This window comes from Mycteria americana, chromosome 5 (genome assembly GCF_035582795.1).
Source record: "Mycteria americana isolate JAX WOST 10 ecotype Jacksonville Zoo and Gardens chromosome 5, USCA_MyAme_1.0, whole genome shotgun sequence".
NCBI lineage: Eukaryota > Metazoa > Chordata > Aves > Ciconiiformes > Ciconiidae > Mycteria > Mycteria americana.
Window position 1 is genome coordinate 67,453,342 of NC_134369.1, and position 9,281 is coordinate 67,462,622.

Genomic DNA, 9,281 nt, shown 5'->3' on the forward strand with positions numbered 1-9,281 from the left:
CCACGGTTACTTCTTCCCTGGCAGCTTGTGTGCAGATGGAGAAAAGGGGGACAGCACCTTCGGAAGGGTGGGCAGCTGGCTCCCCGAGCCCCTGCCTTTCACACGGGGCCTGGGGATGCTGGAGGGAGGAGAGGGGGCTGCCAAGGCAGTAGCTGGGATAAAGCCGATAGCAGGGAGGCTCAGTGAGATGGGCGGTTGCTCTTGATCTCGCGGGGAGACGAGCTGGGAAGGGAGGCAACGTTGGAAGACAGCGCTTTTTATCCTCTGTTTCTGGCTGGATTTTCCCCGGTGCCAGATCAGAAGGGAATTTTCCTGTTCCAGGAGGCAGAGTTTGGGTCAGTAAAACAAGGTCTTAACATAAACGCTCATGGCTTGGAAAGCGGAGGTCTCCTTACAGGGCTGCATCGCCCGTTGTGGTGATCTCTGGCTGCAGGAATCCTTGGGCTGGAGTGTTAGGACAGTATATCTCGGTTATGGATACAGATCACATTTTTAATACAAAAATACATTTTAGAAGGAAAATGATTCCCAGAAATAGGCATTCATCTGCCAAACAATGTGCACATAACTGACTTTAAACTTGGAGGTGCCAGAAAGTTCAGGAATGGGACCAACAATAAAAAGCCAACACACGTGTGAAAAATCTACTACATTAAAGCCAGATTCAATAAAAATAGCACCTAGTTTATATGCTGCAGAAGCTGGCACACGCCTGCGAAAGTCGAAGGAAAAAGATAAAATGTTCAGAAGTTGCACACAGTCCAGAGGAACTGAGCAGTGCTGGAGCAGGGCCGATGGCTACTCAATAACTCATGTACAATATTCTCTTGTGTAAGTACTTTAATTCTTCATCCTGCTACTTCTCGGGCAGAAATACCCAATTTGGAATACTTCGGGCTAATCAATAAGCTTTGTTGTTGCAGCCAAAGTGCTTTGCAATAGATCTTCTATTACCCAAAAGAACTCCAGAATATTACACCGCACCATTTTCTTTTCTGCTCTGCAAACTGACAGCCAATTATTTCGGTGTCAGTGGTGTCCCTTATACCGCTTGCAGCTGTAAAATGCAGCCCCTCCCCTGAGAAGCTTACAGTATACAGAAATAAAAAACAATCCAAGCTGGGAGGAGAGAGGAGCACAGCGAGAAGAGGTGATTTGCCCAGGGCGATGCTGGCAGTGGGTGGCAGAGGCAGGCTGCAAAGCCAGGTCTCTGACTCCCCCTGTTGCTTTGCCCACTGGCTCTTGCCTCCTCCCCAGGAGCCCGATCCGGCTCTGATGCAATGCTCCCTGACAGCAGCAGGAGGACTTGCTGCTTACGCCAAAACTGAGTTTGCTTCATTCATTTATTTACTATGTTTACAGCCACCCTTCTGATGCTGACCGATAGCAACCTAAGCCTCCAGCAAAGCCCTGGCGATAAATAGACTGGCCCCAGACTGGGATCACTGAGCCTGCAAATGCTCAGGCTCCACAGAAACCGCTCCTGCCTGAATCACCCCATCAGGGTGATGCACACGCGGGCCCTGAAGGACTCCAAAGCTACCCACTTCCAGATCAAGGCAATTTGAGAAAGGTTTGACTCATCTCCCACCAAGTCCAAGGAGCTGAGGGAGAGAGATGCTCATGGGAGGTGAGGATGGGTTAGTCCAGAGCCTGAGCTGTGCATGCTCTTGCATGTCCTAAGCCAGTGGTTTCTTAAAATAATAAATCAAGAACAAATTACAACTAAGAGCCTACCCATGTCCTAGGAAGATGATGGGGATATTGCTATTTACTGCTGCCTAAGCAAACAAGGGCAGGCAGGGGAATCAGCAGGCGGTTCTGGAAGGCCACACTTTCTATACCAAGCCAAGCACATTTGCAACAGACATACAAATACATAGGTTGTCTGTGTGAAAAACATTATCTGTTGTGTTGTGTGCATGCAGGTGGAAGTGAGCACTGATCAGATTAAGACTCCCCCCCAAAAAAAAATTCTTTATTTTGAGGTTCGCTATGAAGTTGCAGAAGAGGCAGCCTCTGCTCCCTCTTGCAGGCAACATACAATAAAGCCCAGTCCCAAAACTCAACGAGTGAACCAGGCTGAGGCTTAAGAGCCCTAGACGGGTGCAGATTCCTGGCCTGCTGCTAAACAGCGCAAGAGTGTCCGCTTGCTCAGAGCTTCTGGCAGAACAGCAGCAGAGGCAGCAGGGGTTAACTGCCCTAGTAGTGCCGTGCTTGGAGGAGAAGCATGCTCGAGCAATATCAGTAAGAGAGCTGCAAACTCTAGGGGCGTGATATCATCTGCGTGTGGAGGGATTTACGCACATAACACCCCTACGTAGGGAATGACATTAGCTTCCTGAAGGCTACTGTAGCCCTTCTCCTCATCGTGCCTATAAATGTAATAATGTTCTTCCCAGAGCTTCAAAACTGATTGCTTGTGGTGTTTCTGCTTCTTGCGTCCCCTGTAGGGCTTGGTCTCCCTCAGATTTGGCAAGAAGGCAGCCAACACCACGCCAGAGAAATAAGGCACACGAGGATGAGGGCTGGGTGAAGGACCACAGCAGGTCCAGCCTCCAGGCTAGAGAGCACTGAGGTGCTTCAGCTGAGCCCCCACAGTGTCTTCCCCTCGGCTTCTTTTGCTTGGGACCCCTCAGGGCCCCCCAGATAAATTCCCGGGGGGGTGTTTAGGGGCTGCTCTCATTTGCTGTCTTCCTCATAGCCCCTCAGCCCTGAAAAACTCTGCGATACAAGGGAGGTGGGACCCAGGACACCCAAAAACAACAGTACCTGGAAGCAGGCTGCCAATAGCAGCCTATTTCCAGGTATCGCTTTATCAAGAAGAGTCCAGCCTGCCTGGAAGCGCTCCCGGGGGCATGGGGCATGCTGCTCATACCAAGCACGATCGCCTTGCCACCAGCCAGCAGCACTGCAGGACGCCTGGTCCCAGGACAGCGATCGGGCCGTGCCAGCCAGCCCTCCCCGGGCTCGGCCGGGGCAACACCGACAATTTACTGGCCTGGTAGAAGGACGTTTGGCACCTCCTGCTACGCACAGCCATGGGGCTGGCGGTCTCGGTAAACCCCTTCTGACCTTAGCTTCTAGGAGTAGTTTCCCATAGCTACTGCAGGTTTTTTTGTGCAAACCAAAGGCAGGGCTAACCTGAGTATCGAGCCAGGAGAGCTTCATCCCATTCCTTTGGAAATGTCAGTCCCAGCAAATGAGGCTACTTGACCAGTTGTTCTTGGTTTATGTTTGTTACCCAGTAATGACAGCAAGTATAGCTAACATATACACAGCTCAGAAATGCTCCTGTTCCTTCCAAGTTCTCCCCAAAGATCTGAATCTTTACGGGTTAGGTTACCAAAGCAAGACTTGTTCAGGTGAACGATGCTCACACAAACAAGGAGTAGTCATTTGCCAATGGACTGGATGATTAACCCCTCAGATTAAAGTCCAGCTTAGAGCATATTTCTGTTCATTTCTTAACTATTCTCAATTCTTAGGATCTTTTTACAAGCCATGATAAATTAAATATCCCTGTGAAATAAGCATCTGCTATTAACATAGACGTACAAGACTGGAAGGCAATAGGAGAGCCATACCAATACTCCTGCTTAGGTTTTACCAGAGCCAAGTCCAGTGGAAGAAGTGCCTCCGGCCTGGCAAGCTCTACTTCCATTATAGACACCACAGCCCGTGTTTCAGGTCCCAGGTCTCCACCCTGTGTAAGTCGTGCAGAATCACCAGCTTGTCTTCCAGTTTTTCTCACCTTGGTGTATTTTCTTTATTTAATAAGCACACCTTCTTCCTTCTTCCAGGAACACCCAAGATGTTCCTGAAAATACTGACCAGCACCGTGCCGAGTAGAAACCCTTGCTCAAGAGATCGTGGTGTTTTGACCTGGAATCACAAGATAATCACTGTTTCAGAACAATTTCCCACCCATCCTACAGGGGCTTTGCCCGGATCGCATTTCTTCAGTTCATCAGGGCATGGAACAGCATCAAAAGGCTGACAGATGCCAAGTTGTGTCACATCTAATGGCTCTTCCCTTTCCAAACGGCGTATCATGTCATCAAAGGCAACTAGGCTGGCATGACATAATTTGAGAATCCCCCTTTATAGCTGGTAGAAACTCCCAGCGAATCTGTCAGTAACAATATATTCCAGGTAACACAGCATTGAAATGTCCTGGCCCCAGGTCTCGGTCTTAAACTTAAGCAATGTTGTGATTTGCCAACTTTCACAATTTATGAGCTTTGCAATATTTAGTAGCTGGTGAGAGAGGGGAAGTAGGCAGGGGGGTTATGGCCACAGCTTCCTGCTCAACTTCATTCTTAAGTTCCTGGTTTTAAAAAAAATAAATAAATTTGGAGGTGCTGAAGGTCTCCAAACCAGAATACATATAAATAGGGGTATATCACATTTATCTAACTGTATATAAGCATTTTATCTCCAAGCTGCTGGTGTGATTTTAGGACCAGCCTCACGCTTTCCAAACCTTGGGGTCTGAGAACACCGTGTGCAACAAGACACTTCAAGAGAATAAACCAGGGTATCAAAAAGGTACCATTTTAGCAATAAAATAAATAAATGGTCTACAAATTCAGGACAATATTTGTTGAAGCTGTCTTTGGATCCAAATTTCCATAAACTTAAAATAAGACTTCTGGGTTAATTTACTAGACTATTGCAGTCTAATCAGTAAAGATAATAGCTGATTTTTTAAAAACCTCTGTATAACTCAGGTTAAGGAAACATTTCACTGACCTAAAACCAAACCCCCAAAAAATAGCATACAAATGCATTTCTTAAAATCAGCACTTGTAAGACTAGTTTTGTTTTTAAGGAATTCAAGCAAATTCTTTTTACATCCCTGTATAACTCAGGCAGGATTTCCAGAGCATCCCGTGCCTGGCAGCTCCCACCGAGACTGGGACATGCAGTCCCATGCCAGGTTACTCGAGGCCCCAGTTCAACACCGCACCTAAATACACGTCTGCATACAAACCTGCGTTTCAATGGAGCCACAATTACCATAAGCAAATGGCTCCCAGTTGTAACAAATGGTTGTCAGCTGAGTTATCACCTTTAGCAAAGACAAGACAAACCTCAAGGGCTGCAGGAAAGAAGGCAGGCTAATAGGGAGAGAAACATTCGTCACGTGTTTTGTATTAGCTCCCACCTTCAGCCCTGGTCCAGGAAAACTCTGAAGCGTTTGTTCTCCCAGACAAATCTAATCGACTTCAGGATTTTTATTTGCTGCAACATAACAAGATGCTGCAAGAAGAAAAATCGCTGGGCTGCTCAGCTCACTGTGAGTTTTAAAGCTTTGGCCTAAAACAGTAATTTGAAAGGGTAATGATGTTTTTCCTCTGGCCCTGACTATAACAGGGGTTGAAATGTTCCAAATGCTTGTATTTTTGCAAAATGAGAGGGAGCACAAAGAGAAAGATGGCTTACCCTTTATTTTTCAATCCTGACTCAGAGCCAACCTGAACTGTAACTATCTCCCAAGGTTAGCTGATGTTAACTGCTGGGGACCAAAACTCCAGTTCCTAAACATCTGGGTTTCCGTCTCCCCATCAGTACAAGTGAAGTAACAGCACTCCCCTCCCTCGTGGGGAGAGATACAGCCGGGCTCAGATTCAACCAGAGGGGATGGCACAGTTGAAATACTGAGGCTAGACCGTACTGATGGAACAGATAATATATATAAAATATATACTTAAATATATATACGATATAGTACATAGTATATATACTATATGTACTATATGTAATATAGATAATGCATCATTAGGATACTATGAAGCTTACCCCGTACACAGATGAGTTCTCAAAGTTGGCCCGGGTGCTCGGTCCCTCCCTAAGCTGTGCTAATGCCGCCCATCTCCCTATTCCTGCCCACCTCCTGTAGCTGGCACCAGGCGGAGCGTGAGCTGGGCACAGAAATGGCACTCTGTCCTTAGGCCTTCTCCTTCCCATTTCAGTAATGTTTGCCCAATTCTGCAACTCTCCAGGCCATGTACAGAGAAGAGAAAGTTATTTATGAGCCCGTCTTCTTCGCATCTCTCTTCCCCATTCATTTTAGCTGAGTCAGGAGGACTGCTCTGCACCAGCGGTGATAGAGCCAAGCCTAAAATACACTACCAGGACTGCCTGGTAGTGTATTTTAAGAGCCATTGCTTGCACAAACTGCAGCGCTGCTCCTTTTGTTGTCTGCCTTACAAATCCACCAGCACAGCTCTGTACCCTGGGTGCAACATGCTCTCCCCTCCTGGGTTCCCAGTGGGTGTCACCGACCCACCCAATGGAGCTGCCACAACTTTTCTGAGCAGCCACTTCCACCATCAAATAGATCGCACTCACAAATCACTGCCTGGAAAGTCTGCATGGTATGTGGCTTAATTTTCTTTTCCATAATATGAAATCCAATCTGAAATGCACAGATTAGTTTACTAATCTGTGTAAATCCTATTAATAGCACTTACGCTGCTGCACTCCCATTCACATTCTAACAAATCTGTTTAGACTGGGTTGGTTTTCCCTCATCTCCTACAAGATCTTCACACCTGGTTGCGGTCACGTCTTCACGAAATAGCTGGCCACGAATGGAAACTTATGCTTTACAGTCATCTCTCATATTTTAATTCGTGTCCCATGGTCCAACATGTTCTGGATCAAAACATTAGTGCTGTAAATCACCACGGTGCCATCGAAGCTGAAGGGATTATACAAAGGGTCACACAGCTTCAGTGGGGAAGGGCAGAGCCCATACTCCTCCTCTCCCCCGGCATCTCCGGCTCCTGCGCCTGCTCCCACTGCCACATGCCCTGTGCAGCTCCCATCGCACCACAGCAACTCCATCCTGCCCCGAGCACCTTGCTCAAACCCGAGCCCAAGCACAAGCAAAGGACCTGCCTGTGGGAAAGGAGGCAATGGACAGTCTCTGGAGCCACTGGACATGTTCCCACCAGCCCCACACACATCCCCCTGTCACCTCTGGGTTTAAGGTGGCACGCCTGGCACTAGGGCTTGCGACTATTGGAAAGAGTAGCCTCGCTGGCAGCTGCGTGGGCTATGATCCCCCCCGAGTTCAGTGTGGCCTCTCAAAGAGAAGGCACCCTCTGTTCCACTATAGAATAAACCATTCTCTATTCGAAATGACAATATTTACTTTTCCTATAGTGGACTCCAGCGGCTTCCTACATGGCAGTTGCAGCGAGAAGGGTCAGCACCAGGAACGGGGGGAGGAGGAGAGCAGGACTCACATGCCTGGCTCCGACTTTCTAATCAAGCTGTGCGTTAATTAGCTAATCCCCCTCCACGCTGCTATCCCCTGAGCTTCATTTCCCCACCGTCCCGGAGTCCTTGTAACCGAGCACCTTTCGGCACGGCCACAGCTTCAGCCAGTCCCGAGCCATCTTCATGCGGCCAGGACCACGCTGTTCCCTTGGGCTGAGGAGTCCTCCGCGCCCTCGGGCCAGGCTGGCGTTTGCCAAAACCAGCCCTTGGGAAGGGCTCTGTGCTGTGATCACTCTTGACCTCCCCGTGCAGGCTTCCAGCACCTGCTAACACATCCCAACCCCTGTGCCAGGCAGGAGAGGGTGGACGCAGGAGGAAAAGACCCCCCCCGCCAAGCGAGCAGCTCCCCAGACTTACCAGCTGGAAAGCCTTAATGGAGAACGGGAGAACATGGGAATGGTACCCCCCAAGAATCCTCTCAGGTGAGGGAGGGAAAAAAATCTACTTTAAATCACCAAAAGGAAGGGGTTTGAGTTAAAACTTCGTTTACAAAAGTTCACAGGAGGACAAAGCATCCTGATCTCCCTGCCAAGGGATCCCTGCTCCTTACACGAGTCTGTTGGCTGCGCAATCCCGACCATCCAGCTCTCCCCTCGTCCCAGGGCCCAGCAAGGCTCTGAAGCACTTTCACTAAGCTCAATAAAAAGGCCGGGTCTGTGGTGCCGAGCCAGGTCCAGCACAGCCTCGACTACATTTCCAATGGTTTTTCTACTAGCAGGTTAAGCGAATAGCTTAAAGGATTTGGGGCTCCTCTCTTTCCTTCCCCGTAGCTGAACTGCATCCACTCCCCATCCAAAAGCGTATGGATTTTCTCTCGTCGCTGTAGAAACTTTTCGAGGTCAATACAGCTTCACTCTCTCTTTAGTTTCTCCTGAAACGGTTTTACATCTTTAATTACCTGAATAATTCCTACTGGATTGCATGAATGTTAGCTCAGGAGTTGTTTGTAATTCCTCAGTGTTGTGGAAGAAATGTTTTAAAAGTGTTGCCCGCACTCAAGAAATTCTCCCCAAATTCTCTTTTACAAGGGGTTGTTACCTGTGTTAAAGCTTGCCTATGAAGCGGCTGTTTGTTTTTAGACCTTTAATCTCTTTGTAAAGGTGCCTGTTGTGAGATATTAAAATGCCACAGAGAAAAAAAAAAAGGCAAAAAACAAAAGAGGAATTTTTAGAGAGCGCCAACCAGCCAAATACAATATGTGGCCAGACAGAATCAGAAGCGCTGGCTGCAATACAAACCCAAGAGGCATCAGACAAACCGCCCCAGCCACAACGGTAACGGTTCACCAGCAAAAGGAATGTAGGAAACAAAATGGGGGGAAGACCCCCCCCTTCCTCCTCCGCCTTCACCCTGAAAGACTATCTGACATGGCTGATGCCTCCGGTGCATTCAGATGTGCTACTTCTGGAAGGGCAAATAAGGACTCGCTGGCCAGGAAGTTCTGCCTTCAGTGCCGTGCCTGCCTGACCCTGTGCAGGCAGACCTCATGAAAAGTGATGCTTAAATACTAAGGGTTAGAGCCGGGGAACACCCCATCTCAGCCCTTTTGTACCTGTGCTGAGGTCCTTTGTAAAATTAGTGTGATTTCTATCGCGCTTGCTGCAGAGCATCACATATCGATGGCTGGAGACCTTGTTCCAACGTCCAGCTCGTGCGTGCTCACAGCCGGCCCGCGCTCGTCTGTCCTGCGCCCATTTTGTCCTTCCCCTTAAAGAGCTCTTTCCTCTCGGACGTGTTTCTAGGGGACAGTCACGTTCCTCTCTCTCACCTCTGCCTTCACTGGGCTGCCTAACCAAACTCTGCCAGAGGTTGGCTCGCAAAGAGTTCCTTGTCCTGGCATCAAAACCTGTATCACATCCCGCCGTGAGCTGAGATGTAGCATCCCCTGGAAGAGCCCCGCTGGTTTTGTACAGCCTGCCACCCAAGGAGTTCGTAAACCACCTTCTTCTCCCTGTTGCTCGCAGTCCTTGAACGAACACGCAGGAGAG